We start from the raw sequence: 20,667 nt of genomic DNA, 5'->3' as shown, positions 1-20,667 counted from the left end.
CGCCCGTCCCCACTTCCTGGCACGCGATGGCAAAAAGGTTAGCCATCACTGGTCTATGGAGATTCTCAGTCACCTAGGTCATGGTTGTCCCAAAGGTACTTTTTTTCAAGAGGCAACTGGACTTTCTGGCTTTTTTCTTTGAAGACATTTCACTTCTTATCCCAAAAGCTTCTTCAGCTTCTCATCCAAAAAGTTTCTCCAGAGATGAAGAAGCTTCTGGGATGAGAAGCGAAATGTCTTCAAAGAAAACCCAGAAAGTCCAGTTGCCTCTTGAAAAAAACAGCTTTGGGACTGCTAGAAAATAAGTTAAATTTTGGTTGAGAGTAATTCTGCAATGCCATGAAGTTTCTATCTCTAGGGCAGGAGTCGGCAACCTTAAACACTCAATGAGCCACAAAGATCCTAACTGGAAGCCACCGTTCAATTCTGGAGCCGACCGGAAGTCTGGTTCCCCCACTGTAGAGTCTCCTCCTAGCGCGACATCCTTTTTCCTCTACCTGTCATAACCGAAAGCCCTATCAATTGTGAAGCCGACTAGCAACAGGGAGCCGCAGCAGAGGGATGAAAGAGCCACATGCGGCTCCAGAGCTGCAGGTTGCTGACCCCTGCTCTAGGGAAAAAGGATATTTTTTCCCCCAAGCAGACAAACCACTGAGTTTCCCGCTCCTCTTTTTGTTCCTGACAAGAAGGACGATGCCTTGTGACCTGCAGCCATTACATTGTGAATCCCAGAGTAACTGTGCTTTTCTTAGGTGGTTAGATCTGATTGCAGTTATGTGTGTCAGATGGAGACAGGAAGGATAAGCACTGTGGCTGATCTTCTGGGCTTGTGGTAAAGAAGGTCTCCTGCCATGTGCAAGGGCTAGGATTAGAAGACTTCCAAGGTATCTTCTGCTCTACGATACTATAAGGAGGAAAAACAGCACCCAACTGATGAATTACTGCTGGAACTGATTGTTTTGGATTTTATTTATTTTTATTTATTTATTTATTTGTTGCCATTTCTATACTGTCCTTCTCCAAATAGGACTCAGGGCGGTGAACAGCCAAAGTAGAAAAAACAGAACATACAAAATTTAAAAACAGTTTAAAATAATTAAATATTTTGGCCGTAAATTAAAACAACCCAATTTAAAATCAATTTAAAATTTAACTCAAGCCAGCCCAGCTAGTTGGAATAAATAGGTTTTCAGGGCCCGACGAAAAATCTGGAGGTCTGTTATTGTACATATCTCTGGGGGGAGGTTGTTCCAGAGGGTGGGCGCCGCCACAGAGAAGGCTCTCCCCCTGGGGGTCGCCAGCCGACATTGATGCAGGTAAGTGTGGGGTGCGCACGGAGGCTCAGGGAGGGGGAAAAACGGGCCTACCGGAAGTTCGGGAAGGCTGGAAACGGGCCTGTTTCTGGCCTCCAGATGGCCTCCGGAGCCTGGGGAGGCCATTTTTGCCCTCCCGGAGGCTCAAAGAAAACCTCCAGAGCCCAGGGAGGGCAAACACACACACACACACACCGCCATGATGCAGGAGGCTGACTAGGCCACGCCCATCATGGCCACACCCACGCCCACCCAGCAACCGGGCAGAGAACCCTTAGCTAAAATTTTTGAAGCCCACCCCTGTTTACCTGTAAGCCATTTTTCTTTCCCCCCCCGAGAAGAGACTGAGCGACCGCAAGCTCTGTTTTTAGTGAGCAGGTCTGCAAATCATTTCCTTTCTGCTCCTGTTTTAGAAAATGCTCTTCATATGGATTGGGAGGGGGGAGAGAGAGGGGGGAGAGAGGGGGGGCTTAATAGACGCAGCTGCATCCTCTAGCAAATTATTGCAAGCCCCAGTATGAAATGCATTTAAGAGAAAAAAATGCTTAACAGATGATGGTGCGACAAGCTGTTACAAGGCCTGTTAGACAGTCCCAATATTATTAAATTGATAGGCTTTGCTTAGCACGTGAGGAGAACTTATTTTTCCGGCTCGCAGAGCGTGGCTCCGTTTTATTAAGAAAGGAGTTTTTTTTCCCCCCGAAATGGAATCTTGTTGGGAAGACCGATGGAGCTCAGAGTCTTTGGGGGCTGCCGCAGTCAAGCATTTGACTTCTTCTTCACTAGAGGAAGACCTACCTTAGTCTTCCGGGAATGAATCCCACCAGCATCAGGCCAGAATCCGTTTGCATTGCCAAACACGTGGCAGCCGAAATTGGAACTCAGTTTATTTTTATTTATTTTATTTTTTTTGTGATTTCGTTTGCGGAAAGAAGCAGGTGCTAACGGCTAGCTCCTTTTTCTGCATAGCTGCGTTGGAGCTGCGTATATAGGTTTACGGTGATCATCATCATCAAAAACTCATCTGGATGCATTTGGCCCAAGAACCATGATTTGCTCTTCTCCTTCAAGGTTTCTTTCTTGGGATGCCCTGCTCGGAGGGGTCTCGGGGGTGGGGTGGAGGGGGATGGGACAACTTGACACAGCCAGCTTGCTGCGGCCAACTCACCATGGCCAAGGGAAGGAAGGAAGGGAGGGAGGGAGGGAGGGAGGGAGGAAAGGAGAGAGGGAGGGGGAGGGAGGGAGGAAGGGAGGGGAAGAGAGAGGGAGAGAGGAAGGAAGGAAAGGAGGGAGGGAAGGTGGGAGGGAGAGGGAGGGAGGAAGGGAGGGGGAGAGAGGGAGAGAGGAAGGAAGGAAAGGAGGGAGGGAGGGAGGGAAGAAGAAAGGAAGAAAGGAAAGGAGGGAGGGAGGAAGGAAAGGAGGGAGGGAGAAGGAAGGAAGGAAGGAAAGGAGGGAGAGAGAGAGAGGAAGAAAGGAAGGAAGAAAGGAAAGGAAAGGAAAGGAAAGTAGTAGAGGGAGAGAGGGAGGGAGGGAGGAAGAAAGGAAGGAAGGAAAGGAGGGAGGGAGGAAGGAAAGGAGGGAGGGAGAAGGAAGGAAGGAAGGAAAGGAGGGAGAGAGAGAGAGGAAGAAAGGAAGGAAGGAAGGAAGGAAAGGAAAGGAAAGGAAAGGAAGGAAGGAAGGAAGGAAAGGAAAGGAAAGGAAAGGAAAGGAAAGGAAAGGAAAGGAAAGGAAAGGAAAGGAAAGGAAAGGAAAGGAAAGGAAAGGAAAGGAAAGGAAAGGAAGGAAGGAAGGGTCAAATTGACAAAGAACAAGAATTAAGTCTGAAGGCATATTCATATTTTTGGACTCAGATTAGTCACACCTGCCCCAAGAATTCTTGCAATTATACTTTCATGAGCCGGGTAAAAATGTTTAATAGAAGAATGATATCTTCCTATCTTACAAACCTCAGTTATCCAGACCAGGGGATATACAGAAAAGGGTACAGTAATCGACAGGGACCCATCAGTATATGTAAGCATAAATATTACCTTTGGAAATCTGGGATTTGCTATTCAAAAGCATGAATATTTTTAAACTGAAAAATTCCATTTCTAATTCAGTCATTTAAGTAAGGGAGGTGTCAACTGAAGGACCTGCAGCATTCGTAACATCCTGCGTCTGCAAATTCAGCATTTGGGAAAGAGAAAGTTGACTTGTCAAAATCCAAATATTCTACATGGGTTTATTCTTAGCATTCTCAGACATGATCAGGTTTACAGTCTTGGTCCTGACCACAACTGGCTTCTTTCTTATTCTTCCTCTGATATTTTTTCACTCAGGTACATTTGCCTTAGAATTAGGGCTGTCAAACTCGATTTCGTCGAGGGCCACGTCATGGCTGTGTTTGAACTTGGGGGCTAGGGGTGGGCGTGGCCTGGGTGGGTGTGGCCAGCTTGACGTCACTCATGTAGGGAGGCCTGTGGTGGCCCGAGCACTCTGCCAGTGAAAATGGGCTCCTGTTGTGACCGAGGCCCACGTAGTGATTACCAAACACTTGGTAGAGCCTTGGTAGTACAGTGGTCTAAGGCACCCTGTTATTAAGCTGGTTATTAAGACCAGATGCCTGCAATTACTGCAGGTTCGAATCTCGCCAGGCTCAAGGTTGACTCAGCCTTCCATCCTTTCTAAGGTAGGTAAATTGAGGACCCAGTTGTGGGGGCAATAAGCTGACTTTGTATAAATATACAAAAGGATGAAGGCTATTGCTGAGCACATTGTAAGCCGCCCTGAGTCTCTGGAGAAGGGTGGCATATAAATCAAATTTATATATATATATGGGATCAAAAGTTAAACTTCAGCAGAGCTGCACAGTGTCTTTTCAAATAATGTACTAGGTGCGATGTTGAAAAAAAAAAAAAAAACTCCTGGAAGAAAATCAGGATTTGATTCCCTCTTGTTTGCATTTCAACTTAATTCAAGCTAAGTGTAAATCCATGGCTGTGTATTTTTCCAGGTTCCTATTTACATATATCCACAGTAGAATTTAAAGGGAAAGGTTCCCCTCGCACATATGTGCCAGTTGTTCCTGACTCTAGGGGGTGGTGCTCATCTCCGTTTCAAAGCTGAAGAGCCAGCGCTGTCCGAAGACGTCTCCGTGGTCATGTGGCCAGCATGACTCAACGCCAAAGGCGCATGGAACGCTGTTACCTTCCCACCAAAGGTGGTCCCTCTTTTTCTACTTGCATTTTTTACCTGTTTTCAAACTGCTAGATTGTGAGGGATGCAATGGCTCAGTGGCTAAGATGCTGAGCTTGTCGATCGAAAGGTCAGCAGTTCAGCGGTTCGAATTCCTAGTGCCACATAAGAGGGTGAGCTCCCGTTACTTGTCCCAGCTTCTGCCAACAGTACAGTTTAGGTATTACCTTATTTGTACTGTTCAATGCTAGGGTGCATGTTTTGCACACTTTTCACATTGCCACTTTCAAGTTTTCCTCTGTTTCTCCTCTGTGATGAAACAGCCTTCCACTTGTGTTTGTCACCCTCCTGAGCTGCGCAGCAAATGTTTGTTTGCAGTGTGCTCCGCTTTTCCCGCCTGCTTCACAGATTTTTATTAAAATATTGCTACAAAACAGGTTGCTACCCAAAATAAATGAGCCGGCACATTAATACATTTTTTTAAAAAAAACAAAACAAATACAGACGTATTGTAGGAAATATTTACTGACAATAGAGAGGAATGTGAAGCTTCGGATAAACACCAGAGAAGAACACGCACGTGTATTGATGTTTGACTAAGGGGTAACAGTTGACTTAGCTGACGCCCCAAAATCTGATTCGAAAGTATTTGTTGTTTGGTAGGAGTACTTAGGAAAATCCTATGCCCCAGTTCTGTGGGGCTATGAACTATAGAGGATAATGGAACAGGGCACCGTGCAAGAGAAATCAGTCCTGGATTTGTCCTGTATGCAAGTGAAGTGAAAATTTAGAATTACAAAATGTTTGGATGCTGACCCTAAAAAAAAGAACTCTCACCATATTCCATGTTTTCCCTTATGGGATAGAAAAGAAATATACAGTAGTTCTCACTTAAGGACTACTTAAGTAGTCCTTAACTTAAGTGAGGGTCAACGAGGGTGGATATGACCTTGTTGACGATCCTCAATCTGTCAAGGACCTAGGGGTACCCATCTCAAATGATCTAAGCCTCAGAGCTCACGGTAACAACATTGCCAAAAAGGCATTAAGAGTTGTTAACCTAATCTTCTGTAGCTTCTTCTCCAGTAACATTGTACTGCAAACTAGGGCATACAAAACCTTTGCCAGACCAATTCTCGAATACAGCTTGTCTGCCTGGAATCCACACTGTATATCGGACATTAATACAATTGAGCGGGTCCAGAGGTATTTCACGAGAAGAGTCCTTCACTCCTCTGCTCACAATAGAATCCCTTATGCCACCAGGCTCGAAATTTTGGGCCTGGACAACCTGTAACTATGCCAACTACAGTCTGACCTAAGCATAATACACAAAATTGTCTGCTACAATGTCCTACCTGTCAATGACTACTTCAGCTTCAACCTCAATAACACTCAGGCAAATAATAAATACAAACTCAAGATAAACCGCTCCAAACTCGATTGCAGAAAATACGACTTCAGCAACAGAGTGGTCAACGCCTGGAATGCTCTACCTGACTCCGTTGTTACATCCTCAAACCCCCACAGCTTCAACCTTAAAACTGTCTACCGTGGACCTCACCCCATTCCTAAGAGGTCCGTAAAGGGGGCGTGCATAAACGCACCAACGTGCCTACCGTCCCTGTCCTACTGTCTCCATTTATTTGTACTCATTTCTTACGTTCATGTCCATGTTTATACTTATATCTGTTATCTTGTACATGTTTGACAAAATAAATAAATAAATACTGAAAACTAAAAATTGCAACTGAGGCTGGTAACTCTGTTCATTAAGTGACACAGATGTTAAGTGAACCACTATGTGACACCAAACTTACAAAATGTCAACTCTGCTACAGTTATGAAGCAAATCACTTGCGGTTGTTAAGCATAACATCATGGTACCAAGACTTTCGACTTCCTGCTGGTGTCCCCATTGACTCGGCTTGTTGGAAGTCAGCTGTAAAAGTTGCAAATGGCAGTCGCATGACTGCAGGACACCGTGAGTTTATATATCACACATAAACACACACATTGCTTTCAAAATGTACTGTATCCACCATTTTCCAAACCATAAATGAAGCGCGGACAGCTATATTGCTAAGATAATAATAAAGATAAATATGTTTTAAATTTTCCAATTTACCCAGCTACTCTGGAATTCTCAGGGACCTCAGGCATCTGCAGTGACACTGAGAAAGGCAAGGGATGTTCTGTATACTATATATCAGGCTAACACAAATGGTATAATGTGAGGGATGATTTCATCAAACTTGAGAAATCACCATAGCTTGAACCAAATATCGTATTTTTCGGAGTATAAGACGCACCGGAGTATAAGACGCACCTTAGTTTTTGGGGAGGAAAATAAGAAAAAAGCTGATTGGTAGGTGGATTGGCCTCCCGGAATATCCCCAATCAGCTGTTTCCAGAGGTGAATTTTAGCAACAGATTCCTTGGTTGTGAGCTCTGTGCCTTGCTCTCTTTTTTGCTTTTTTTTCTGCCTCTGAAACTTCTGAAATTCTGTTTCAGAAAAAACTTTTTTTCTTGCTTCTGAAAGCCTCCGAAACAGAGCTTCAGAAAAAAAAGCCTCTGAAGCTCTACTTGGAGGCTTCTTTTCTGAAGCTCTGTTTGGGGGCTTTTTTTCTGAAGCTTCGTTTCTGATGCTTTTTTCAGCCTCTGAAACCTCCGTTTGAGAAGCGGGGGGGGGCTGCATTCGGAGTATAAGACACACCCAGATTTTCACCCTCTTTTTGGGGGGGGGAAAGGTGCGTCTTATACTCAGAAAAATATGGTACCTATGAAGAATGTTTCCCCAGCAAGATTGGCTAAAATGTTTAGCAATACATCCCCGAAATGTTGGAAATGTAAACAAACACCAGGTACATACTACCACATGTGGTGGACCTGTAAAAAAGCAAGGAAATTTTGGTTACAAATCCAGATGTGGCTAGAAAGAATGGTTGGACAACGTATAGGATTTAAACCAGAACTATTTCTATTAGGCATTATAACAGATGGCTATAGTAAAGAGTCAATATACCTAATACTACACATCCTGACGGCAGTGAGAATGGTATATGCTCAGCAATGGAAAAGTGAAAACACCCCTTTAGAAAAGGAGATAATAAGGAAGATATTAATATGCACAGAAATGGCTAGACTAACGTTAGGATTAAAAAACAAAGGAGAGACAGAATATTATGACACATGGAACAGATTTTATCAATGGCCGGAAACACAAGGTGGGAGTCGGAACACAAAACAATTAGGCTAAGTAGACACGGAATGAGACATTATATATATACTAGAATGAATAAGCTGGTCAAAAATAATTGTACAAAACTAGCACTGTGTAAATAGTATATATGTTATTTGTCTTTCACTTTGGTTTTTATGGCGGATGAATCGCCAGGATGGTCACACTGTGTTTGATATATTTATATGTAAATAATAAAAAAAAATAAAATTAAAAAAAATGTTTCCCAGTGGTGGGTTTCAAAAATGTTTACTACTGGTTCTGTGGGTGTGGCTTGTGGGCATGGCATGATTTGGTGGGGAAGGATACTGCAAAATCCCTATTTCCATCCCACTCCAGGGGAAGGATACTGCAAAATCTCCATTCCCACCTGACTCCAGGGGAAGGTTACCGCAAAATCCCCATTTCCTCCCTATCAGCTGGGACTCAGGAGGCAGAGAATAGATGGGGGCGGGGCCAGTCAGAATTTTTACTACCGGTTCTCCGAACTATTCAAAATTTCTGCTACCGGTTCTCCAGAACTGGTCAGAACCTGCTGCAACCCACCTCTCGTCTATACCCTGTATGGCTTTTCAGATCAGCCAAGGTCAGGTGAATCTACCAGTCGCTGAGGCCATTGGTCACCTTAGCTTTGCAAGAATAGCATTTGATGTAGAGCAGATGATCAGATAGCACCTGAAAGGGAATTGCGGAGATGCTTACTGAATCAATCTCTGAACTAAGAGCAAGGGGCGGTTGATTCCATAGAACCAGCATCAATTGCATAAAACCCTACAATCGTAGTCTTGCTGAATAGAACTGATTGCAGCCTCTGGCCCATAAACCAAACTCTTGACCCAGACACCTAAGGAATCAATACAGCATGTAGATCAGTGGTGGGTTCCTCCCGGTTCGGTCCGGTTCGGCCGAGCCGGTAGCGGTGACGATATGACGTCACCGAACCAGTTCTCCCCCCCCCGCTCTCCGCCCCACCCCCCACGTTATTCTTACCTTTTATTTGGTCCCACCCCCAATCTATTGCTGCCTCCTGAGTCCCAGCTGATGACTAGAGGGGAAAAAACTGTTTAAACTCTTGCCGCGGGGCTTCAAAGGGCCGCCCTACAGCTGATCAGTGTTAAAAGCAAACAAATGAGTCGGGTCGTAAGTGCGAGGACTGATCGTAAGTGCGAGGACCTTCCAGAAATGACTCTGACCAGCTAGCCACGCCCACCTAGTCACATGACCTCCAAGCCACACCCACAAAATAAGCCACGCCCACAGAACCGGTAGCAAAAAAATTTAGAACCCACCCCTGATGTAGATGAACAGGTGTGCTCCAGTATAGAAAACCCAGAACTGCCAAATTGATAATGTGCTGGATTCAAAGCCAAAAAATATTGGAACCAAAGGGAAGTTTGAGGAACGTTCATGAAACATTGTTTGAACCTGAAATAAGGGACCAAGAATGGAGGCAGGAAGCTCAGCCAACCAACTACTGCAGTTGTCCAGCTCTGAAACCACCACACCACATACCAGCTGTGTTTGTAATCTTGGGGATAAATAACTGGGGAGAAGTAGTGAACATCTCCAGTGAAAAGGTCAGTCCCGTTAGGTAAACCAGGCTGTGAAATCAACTCCACAAAATATCTACACCTACTTTTGCTGAAATTGGCTATAATAAATTGGATTGTGCTTTACTTCTGTCTCCTTCTTATGATTCATTGAGTTAGGAAGATGTGTATCTTCCTAACTCAATGAATAGGGGGGTCAATGTCAGATGTAAATGCCTTATTCTATAATGTGTAAATAGTATATGAATGGGATATCAGGGGTTAACTTATCCTTCTATTCTTAATGTATTCATATTTCACCACTCCCTCATATAGCTCCACCCACTGTATATATAAGGAGCCACCTTCACCCTTTTCCTTGCTTCTATCTGTGAATATTCAGTGAATATAGAATGCCTATTGTAAATAAAAGGAAGTATATTTAAACCTTTAACTCTTACTATTATTATTGAGTCTGATCCTAAAAATATTGCAACAAGCTGGTAGCAGAGGATGGTTAATTGACTCAATAAATACCTAAAAATGTCTAAGAAAGATAGGCCCAACACCAGGGCCTACAGCAAAGAAATAGAAACAGAACAAGAAATAATCAACGAATCCACAATCGCAATTTCGAGAGAATCCGAAGAATACATCACTGAAGACGAAGAAATAAGAGATGAAAATGATGACCAGGAAGAAATCGAAATAGAGAATAACGAACTCAGGTCAGAGATATTAAAACTATTAAAAAGCCAGAAGAATGATGAAAGCCTCATCGCGAACCTCCAAGAAATGCTAAAGAACAGCGGAGCAGCGAGAGAGAAAAACATCACTAATGAGAAATCTAAAGACACAAAAATAGTGAGTAATACGACTGCAGAGAAAGTCATTACGAAGAAGAAAAAATGTGCTCCGGCGCGAAATTTTGAATGGCAGCCATCTTGGTTTCAACAGACCTCCGAGATGAGCGAAGCAGAGCCAATCAAAATGCTCAGTTCAAAATTTCTGGCGCGAAAAACGTTATCAGACAACGAAAATGAAAAAGAGGATTCAAACTCATCGGAAGAGTCAGAAACAGAAAGTGAAGATGACCCAACAAGATCCCAAGTAAAGTCAGCAATGAAAACGCTTTTTGCTGCATTTGGGCCAAAACTAAAAATTACCAAAGAGCCACCGAAGAAGCGAGCGAGCAAGCCGACACCTCAAGACCTGCCCGCTCCCATCCTGACTTCGAGAGCGACGACGCCCGAACCCAGAGAGCCTTGTCGATTCCATCCTACACCACAGACCGAGGCAAATGCCAACGCCCCCAAAAGAAAAAGAAGAGCAGCCGCCGTCGTCAGAACTCCCAAGGCCGAACCAGAGACCGACTCGTCTGAAGAGGAGCGGAGCGAACGAGCCGCAGTGGAGAGAACCTTCCACGACGACGCCGAAGAAGAAATGAACAACGCGCATGCGCGAAACTATGCAGACGGTCCGGGAAGACATGAACTGGCGAGAGAACCGCGCAGACTCGTTGCGAGCATCCCCATGCCGTTTTGCAATTTTCTACACTTGCGAGACCACGGACTACCTCAGGTTGTAAGTAATGGACAAAATAATGTGGGAAACTTACCCAGCGACTTCCCAAAACTAAGGGTTGATGGCATTAATTTGCAAGAATGGTATCAACAGCTCCAGGTTATATTTATGAAAGAAAATTTACTATTTTTTATCACTAGTCCCCCAAAAAGACCTTGGACTTTAAAAATAGATTGTTTACACCACAGGGCATTTTTCTTAATAATATCTAGTGTGTCTCCTGCAATGTATCATAGCATCAAACCAAACCTAACTGTTTCAGAAATTATTCAATGCATGTTTAATTTGTTTCACAGTGACAGTGTAGCCACCACCACAAGAATGTCTAAGGATTTCTTTTCATCTAGGGTGAAACCAGGGGTTTCTATAAGTGAGCATTTGATATCTTTAAACAAAATAAGAGCTGAACTGCATTTGAGGGGGGAGGTGATTTCAGACCAAACAATGAAAAGTGTTATTATCAATTCACTTGATTCATCATGGGATAGTTTTATGTCACATTTAGACACTATCAATCTAGGATATTTATCCATAGAAAGTCTATCCAACAAATTGATAGCAGAAGACAATTCAAGAAAAAATCGTACTAGCAATCACACAGAGCACAAACCTTTTAGGAAAGTAGCTTTCCAAGACAAATATAATGAAACACTTAAATGTCACAATTGTGGATCCAGGGAACACAATAGAAGAGATTGTCCCAAAATTTCAAAGGAAAGACATAGGTCAGAATATAGGAACAAATACAATTATAGACAGTCTTCCATAGATAAACATAGATATAGAAGCCCACCAAATTACAGAGAAAATAGAGGGGGCAGAGAAAATTCAAAGGATAGAAAATCTGGTTCACTGAATGGACTAAATAAACAAGACAACGCTAAAATACAACAAAATGAGAACAACAATTGGCTTATTGATTCTGGAGCAACTAATCACACCACTAATAACAAAAATATATTGTCTTCATTTACAGAAGATAAATTTGTAATAAAGGTAGCTAACCAAGAAAAGGTTCAAGTATTAGGCAGAGGGAATGTAACCTTGCCTGGTCTAGGAAAAATAGAGGGGGTATTATTAATACCTGAAATACCTCATAACATACTAAGTGCCATAAAACTAAGTAGAGACTCTGACATTAATATAGTTTTCTCAAAGGGAAAAGCGACTTTAGAGAAGAATAAAATAAATGTAGGCACTGTGATGATTAAAGGAGGCCTACCTTATCTGATAACAAAGGAAGAATGGTTGCATAACATTGATTCAAATATAGAAGATTGTATTGAAGCAGATGATGAAAATATTAGCAACAGTGACAATGATGAATGTAAAATATCTCATGATCATGCAAATGCACACAAAGAAAAAAAACCAAAAATAGGTAAGCCAATTCATGATGAGTGTGCTCACATCTTACATAGGAAGTTAGGACATGCCAGTTTTCCTGTAGTGCAAAAAATGATTGAACACGCAGAAGGTGTCAAAATAAAAAATTGTGAAAACTATTTGGAATGCTCAGTATGTAAATCTACAAAACTAAAAACTAGTCCCAGGCCAAGAAAATCTACTAGAACAACTAACAAAATTTTTGACTTAGTACACATGGACCTAGTTGGCCCATTAACTCCATCAATCACTTATAGAAAACGTTACTTCCTGACAATAGTAGACGATTATAGCCGCTATGGGTTTGTTTACACATTAAAACACAAAGATGAAACCTTTCAAAAATTTAAGGAATTTTACAAACGCATAGAAACACAACACAATATCAGAATAAAACAAATTATGACAGATAGGGGATGTGAATTCATGTCCAAAGAATTCTCCCAATGGTTAAAGGATAGAGGAATGCTACATTACACGTCCAGTCCATTTTCTGCGTTCCAGAACGGGATTGCAGAGAGGAAAAATTCCACTTTACAAACCATGATTAGGTGCACATTGGAGGATGCTGGCTTAAGCAAACAATTTTGGTCAGAAGCCTTACATTATTCAAATTACACACAAAATAGAACCTGGTCCAGTATTGTAAATAAGACACCATATGAAGTAATGTATAATAGGAAACCAAGATTAGCACACATGCACATATTTGGAGTCACTGCAGACGTACACATACCTAAACAGTTGAGAAGGAAGGGAGAAAACGTATCCAGAAGACTCAGATTTATGGGATATGAAACTGGCACCAAAGGGTACAGATTCATTGATAATAATAACAAATTTATAGTTTCCAGAACAGCTGTGTTCCATGAACAGGCCAACTGGTCTAAATTACATCTTAATGAAATATTTCCAAATAAATGCAAAGATACAAAATCTCATGAGGAAGGGACCATAGAAAAACAAAATACCAACAAATATAAAAGCAAAACCAAAACTTGGACAAATAGCCAACACAAAATAAAGACAGACACACTAACAAAAAAGGAAGCAAGATATTTGCATGATAACAATAGCAAACCTGAAAGAGCCATTAGGAACAACAGAAATCAAACACCAAATAAATACAGAGATTACATAATGCATATGGATGGTGAACCGATAACACCTAATACATATGAGGAAGTGTTAAAACTTCCTCATGAAGAAAAAGAAAAATGGGAACTTGCTATGAAGAAAGAGATGGAAAGTTTGCAAGGATTAAATGTATTTACACCTGCAATTGCACCTAAAGATAAAACAATTATTGGTACCAGGTGGATATATAAAATTAAGAACTTAGAAGGAGGCAATACTCTACACAAAGCTAGATTAGTTGCACAAGGTTATGCACAGAAATATCCGGAGGACTATACTGAAACGTATTCCCCCACAGTAAGAACTGAGAGTGTCAAAACAGCTCTAGTGGTAGCATCAGCACTCAACCTTGATGTATTTCAATATGACATACAGACTGCGTATCTACACGCGAAACTAGATAAGGAAATATATGTAAGAGCACCTCACAGTCAGTACACCAACAAAAATGAAATTTGGCTGTTAAACAAAAGTTTATACGGATTAAAACAATCAGGTAAAAGATGGTATGATTGTTTAGTAAAAGTACTTAAGACCATGGATTTCAATGCTACCACTGCTGATAACTGCTTCTTTGTCAAAAAGAGTGATGATTACACTGAATTTGTGTTGATTTATGTAGATGACATTTTGTATATAGGAAAACACAAAGAGAGAAGAGAAACTTTTGTAAATAAGTTAAATGAACATTTCTCGTTGAAATCTCTAGGTAAAGTGAACAAATATCTTGGTGTCCAAATTAATAAGACTAGAAAGGGATTCAAACTTACTCAGAGAGATAAGATTATAGAACTTTTAAATAAATGCAATTTAAACAATGCCAAACCTTGTGATACTCCTATGCAAACTGATTTTCTTAGAAATATTGATGAATCTTCTCCTGAATTCAAAGATAACACATTTTATAGATCAATCATAGGTTCACTTCTTTATATATCTAATTGGACTAGACCAGATATCGCCTTACCACTCAATTTATTATCCAGACACGTCAGCAAACCAACAATGTATCACTGGGAAGCTGTTAAAAGGATTTTAAGATATCTGAAATGTACACTAGATTTTTGCTTAGTATTAGAACCTAGTGATAATAAAGAACCAAAGCTTGCATGTTACGCAGATGCGGACTGGGCTGGCGACACATCATGCAGAAAAAGTACATCTGGTTATATTTTTTTCTTGAATGACTGTCCAGTTTACTGGTATACTGGTAAACAAGAACTAGTGGCCACTTCAACGACAGAAGCGGAATATGTTTGTTTATCCAAAGCTGCAAATAACCTTGTATGGTTTAATGATTTAATTTCAGATGTTTGGAAAAAACCTGCTTTGCCTTTTGTTATGCATGAAGACAATAAAGCAGCCATTGAAATATCTAGATCCGACGCCATTGGACAAAGGTCCAGGCATATAGATATAAAATTTAAACATGTGAGACAATTATCTCAGGATGGATTTATTAAAGCAGTGCATTGTGATACTTCAGAACAATTAGCTGACATATTGACAAAGCCTTTACCTTCTAAACAGCACAAATATTTAACTTCTAAATTGTATGTCTTGTATTGTCCTGAATCTGAATGTAATTGGTGTTGCATAACGAATTGGCATTTAGAGGGGGATTTGTCAGATGTAAATGCCTTATTCTATAATGTGTAAATAGTATATGAATGGGATATCAGGGGTTAACTTATCCTTCTATTCTTAATGTATTCATATTTTACCACTCCCTCATATAGCTCCACCCACTGTATATATAAGGAGCCACCTTCACCCTTTTCCTTGCTTCTATCTGTGAATATTCAGTGAATATAGAATGCCTATTGTAAATAAAAGGAAGTATATTTAAACCTTTAACTCTTACTATTATTATTGAGTCTGATCCTAAAAATATTGCAACAGTCAACTTATTTACCAAAGCACCTGAAGGCAAGACAAGAAACAATGGATGGAAACTAATCAAGGAGAGAAGCAACCTGGAACTAAGGAGAAACTTCCTAACAGTGTGGACAGCTTGCCTTCAGAAGTTGTAGGTGCTTCATCACTGGAGGTTTTTAAGAAGAGACTGGATAGTCACTTGCCTGAAAGGACATAGGATCTCTTGCTTGAACAGGGGGTTGGACTAGAAGACCTCCAAGGTCCCTTCCAACTTTATTCTGATTGATTGATTTGAGACACTTCTGAATGTTACCTGGATGTTCTGGACTTTAGTCCTGTTGCTGATGGAATGGTCCATGAAGGTTATCTTCCTCATGTTCTTCAGAGAGGTCACAGATTTCTGATGTCCATTTCATTGAACAGAACTTGATTTGATGAATCAGTAGTCTGATTTATGTGGGGCACTTGCATATCTTTATTTATATATTCTGTCTATGAAGCTGTAAAGATACCGAAGGTTAAACTGAGAGCTTCTGTTCCCAAAATATGGCATGAGATTAAAAGCAAGTCTTCTTCTTCATCCACTTATGAAGTCATCTAACAGTTTCAGCCATAAACTGTTTAAACGTTTTAAAAATGTGTGTTCGACATCCTTTCCTGGAGTATCTTAGTTCTTAAAACACTTGTTATTATAAAGGCATCTAGCAATTTTCAGTTTTGGCTTCTGACCAATCAACGAATGAGAACTAAATTAATTTGAGACACAAATTGTGTTAAAGGGAGAACTGCTAGATAAGTAGTCATGGGAAATCCATCTCGATGGAGGGCAAATGAGCAGACTTGACTTTGCTCTATCCCTTAATCTATTTATAGGAAGGAGAATTGGGAATGAAGTACCTCTCAACAGAAGTTTAAGTCAACAGCAAAAATTAATTGCTTTCACTTTCAGACACCCAGCCAAATGAACTTGCCAATTGTGCACTGCCGGCATCTGGATTGCAAATGTCAACGGAGCAGACGTCGCTTGAAATAATAGATCAGTCACCCTTGTGGTTTCAATAAAGGTAAAGATGAAGGTTTCCCCTGCCCAGTTGTATCTGACTCCAGGGTGCTCATCTCCATTTCTTAGCCAAAGGAGTGGCCCAAAGATATTTCCATGGTCATGTCGCCAGTATGGCTGTATATCGAGGCCCACAGAATGCTGTTATTTCCCACCGAAGTGGTACCTATTTATCTACTTGCGTTTGCATGCTTTCGAACTGCTGGGTGGGCAGGAGCTGGAGCAAGAACGGTAGCTCACCCCATTATGCAGCACTTGGGTTTCGAACCAAGTTCAGGGTCTTTAACCGCTGAGCCAATTGGTTTCAGTACCCCTCTTTTTATATTCTCAAACGGTTGTTAGACAACTCGCTATCCTTAACAGTCTGTTCCAGGGGTGGGTTCTAAATTTTTTTACTACCGGTTCTGTGGGCGTGGCTTATTTTGTGGGCATGGCTTGATGGTCATGTGACAATTCTTTAGGATTTAGCAGAGGTACTGGTCTACCAAGCTTTTAACTGCTTTCAGAACTGTACCGGTCTACTCATCTGTTTTTGCAGGCATTGGTCTACTCATTTGTTTTTGGAGGCATCGGTCTACTCATTTATTTTGGAGGCACTGGTCTACCACCACACTGCCTTTTAACACTGATCAGCTGTAGGGCGGCCCTTTGAAGCCTCGCGGCAAGAGTTTAAACAGTTTTTTTTCCTTCTAGCCGATCAGCTGGGACTCAGGAGGCAGCAATAGATTGGGGGTGGGGACAAATAAAAGGTAAGAATAATGCGGGGGGGCGGGGAGCGGGGGGGCAGAACTGGTTCGGTGACATCATATCGCCACCGCTACCAGCTCGGCGGAACCAGGCTGAACCAGGAGGAGCCCACCACTGGCCTGTTCCGAAAGGCTGTTCAGCCATCTTTTAAAAAGATTTAGGGTGATATCCTGGGTGGAATTAAGCAAGGACTGGGAAGCCAAAATGCACAAGGGCCAAAGTGCCTTAACATTTCCAGATGGCATCCACTGACCAATTTCCAGTGAAATAAAAAAAACAACGATGGGACAGATGGTGAATATCTTGAAAGATCATTACAGTTCCTGAGGTTTAGTATTCAAGCATGGGATCACGTGGGAGCTCAAATGAGGATGTTCAACGTTGTGGCAATGAAATCCCCGAAGCCTTGTGGGGGTCTTGCAAGATAGGACATAGAATAACAGAATTGGAAGGGACCTTGGAGGTCATCTAATCCATCGGTGGTGCAGGGGACTAAAGTGCTGTTAAGTGCTAGCACTTAGCTGCCAGCTGCCTGCAATTAGTGCAAGTTCGAATCTCACCAGGCTCAAGGTTGACTCAGCCTTCCATCCTTTCGAGGTAGGTAAATTGAGGACCGGATTGTGGGGGCAATAAGCCGACTTTGTATAAAACAACACCGCTTGGGGGGGCCGAAAGCCCTAATAAACAGGTATATACAAAAAAGTATGCAGGCTATTGCTATAATGCATTGTAAGCCGCCCTGAGTCTATGGAAAAGGGCGGCATATAAATTGGACTAATAAATAAATAACTCCCCGCACGAGTGGGACAGTCTATACCAGTGATGGCTAACCTTTTTGCCATCGTGTGCCAGGAGGGGGGCTGGGGGGGTCGTGTGTGCACATGCCCACACCCATAATTCGATGAGCCCCACCCCCGCGCATACATGTGCAACTCCCCCCACTCCTGGCACGCGATGGCCTGGTAGGACAGTTTTTCTTTCTCAACTGGCTCCAGGGCCTCTCTAGGAGTCTGGGGAGAGCTAAAACAGCCTTCCCCACCTGCCCAGAGGTCCTCTGGAGGCCGAAAATGGCCCTTTTGGAGCTGAGCTCTGGTGCCCACTGATATGGCTATGCATGCCACCTGTAGCACGTGTGCCATAGGTTCGCCATCACGGGTCTATACCATTTCAGACAGGTGGCTGTCCAGTCTCTCCTTGAAAGCCTCCCGTGATGGGGTACCCACAACTTCTGAAGGCAAGACATTCCACTGGTTGATTGTTCTCATCATTAGGAAATTTCTTCTTAGTTCCAGGTTGCTTCTCTCCTTGTTTAGTTTCCATCCATTGTTTCTTGTCTTGTTTTCTGGTGCTTTTGTAAATAGTTTGCCCCCCTCATCTTCATGACAGTTCCTCAATTTCATTGTTTTTCATTGAAATACGATGAAAGATTCAGGGAAGATCCAAAAGGTGCTTTTTCAAGAGGCTTTCTGGGTTTTCTTTTAGACATTTCGGTTCTCATCCAAGAAGCTTCTTCAGCTCTGATTCTTTGAAGACCTTTCGCTTCTCATCCAAAAACCAAGTCCAGTTGCCTCTTGAAAAAGCACCTTTGGGACAACCATGACCTGGATGACTGAGACTCTCCATAGACATACAGGGTGTTGTGGTCCGCCAGCAGACTGTGGAGCTGGCAGCGGAGTCGGACAGTGAGGAGGCTGGGGAGGAACATGGGCCAGTCCTGGAGTCTGGGGAAGGCTCGGACAAAGGCTCTGTGTTGTGTACTGAGCATGTTCTAGGGGGTTATGCCCCCTGTTGGATTTGTACCAAGTGTTTAAGCATTGTGATTGGTTAGTCTGTTCTGACAGCCAGTATATAAGAACTGTCAGAAAGAGTTCGCTTCTCTGTTCCTGGGAAGTTTGGGTTCCGTTACTTCACAGTTATACTAATTAAAGAGAGTTACCTCAGAGAATACAAACAGTCTCCCGGTCGTCATTGGAGCCCAGCCAGTATTTTCCACTCTGCATCAGAGGCAGAGATGGGGCCAGGGCCATCTGGGAGTTATGCATGGACTCCGGAGCCTCCAGAGTCGGACATCAGAGAGGCAGAGGAATAGGAGGAGCCTATTCCTAGTGCGCGCATGCACAGAGTTGCCAGAAGGCAAGAACAGTTAAAACAAAAGGGACGACTCAGGAGTAAAGCCTGGAGATGATTGGCCCTCCCATAAGGCTTAAAAGAGCAGCAAAGGCTCTTGGGCTCTTTGTAGGAAAGCAACATTGTTAATTCTGTTCCCAGTCGGCATCTCTGTTTGATTCTGGACTCGGTATGGCTTTGCCAAGTAGGTCTTTGACAGCGTGTCAAGGGAGATAAAGGTGGGTGATTATCCCGAAGGACTTCTCCCGAAGGACTTTTTGCAACTAATTGGGACTCAGCTGTGAATGAACGTAATTCACAGCTGTTGCAATAAAAGAGGTTTTTGGAACTACTCCTGTGTTTTAATGACTCAGGAAGCTTGGTCACAACACAGAGAAAATAAGAATGAAGAAGAGGCCAAAGTTTAAAGAATGTTTAGCGTCTTAAAAAAAAAAATCTGAAAAAAAATTAGAAGCGACTGCTTTGGGATAAAAAGTGATTTCCACTTTAGTTACTTTGTTTTGGTACCACAACATGCCTCCTTTGACATGAACCTCACCCTTGAAGGTGAACTATGACAGAGTTTAATAAATCATCTTCCAGTTTTCAAAAGCTTGTTAATGTGTCCTCGCAGTAGAAGATGGGATCGTAAAATTGATGGAACACCATGGAGATTGCAAAATTGACCATTTTGGTCGGGGGGGAAAATAAAGATTTTTTTTTTTATGGATTGGAAACCTCGTATGGATTTTTTTTGTTGTTGTTGAAAGAAGAAAATACTGAATTGATGCTGATAGAAGAGAATATTTGTAGCACAGGGTTAAAATGAGGGGTCCCTGGGGGTCTCTGAAGTTGGTGGTTTTCTTGCAGACGTTCCATTACCAAGCTAGGTAATGTTTGCTAGCAGCAGTGATGATGTTACTTAGCTTGGTAATAAAATGTCTCCAAGAAAACTATCAACTCAAAGAGCACCAAGGATCCCATTGAATTGATAATTTATGGATTTGGGGAATAAAAAGAATTTAAGATGGAGGTGGCTCAGTGGACCCTGGCTAGGTGGCTGAGTGGCTAAGACGCTGAGCTTGTCGATCAGAAAGGTTGGCAGTTCAGCGGTTCGAATCCCTAGTATAGGTCTCCTGCGTGAGCAGGGGGTTGGACTAAATGACCTCCAAGGTCCCTTCCAACTCTGTTACTGTTAAATAGATGGCAATAGAAAGAAGAGTGGAAGTCTTTTCTTTCTTTCTTTCTTTCTTTCTTTCTTTCTTTCTTTCTATCTTTCTTTTCTTTCTTTTCTCTTTTCTTTCTTTTCTTTCTTTTCTCTTTTCTTTCTTTTTCTTTTCCTTCTTTTCCTTCTTTTCTCTTTTCTTTCTTTTCTTTCTTTTTTCTCTTCTTTCCCTTCTTTCTTTTCTTTCTTTTCCTTCTTTCTTTCTTTCTCTTTCCCTTCCTTTCTTTTTTCTACTTTTACAGCTTTTCTTTTTCTTATTTTGCCTTTCATTTCTTATGCTTTTA

Source organism: Pantherophis guttatus, chromosome 7 (genome assembly GCF_059756535.1).
Source record: "Pantherophis guttatus breed Tessera chromosome 7, ASM5975653v1, whole genome shotgun sequence".
In the NCBI taxonomy this organism is placed as follows: domain Eukaryota; kingdom Metazoa; phylum Chordata; class Lepidosauria; order Squamata; family Colubridae; genus Pantherophis; species Pantherophis guttatus.
This window is presented reverse-complemented; position numbering follows the sequence as displayed.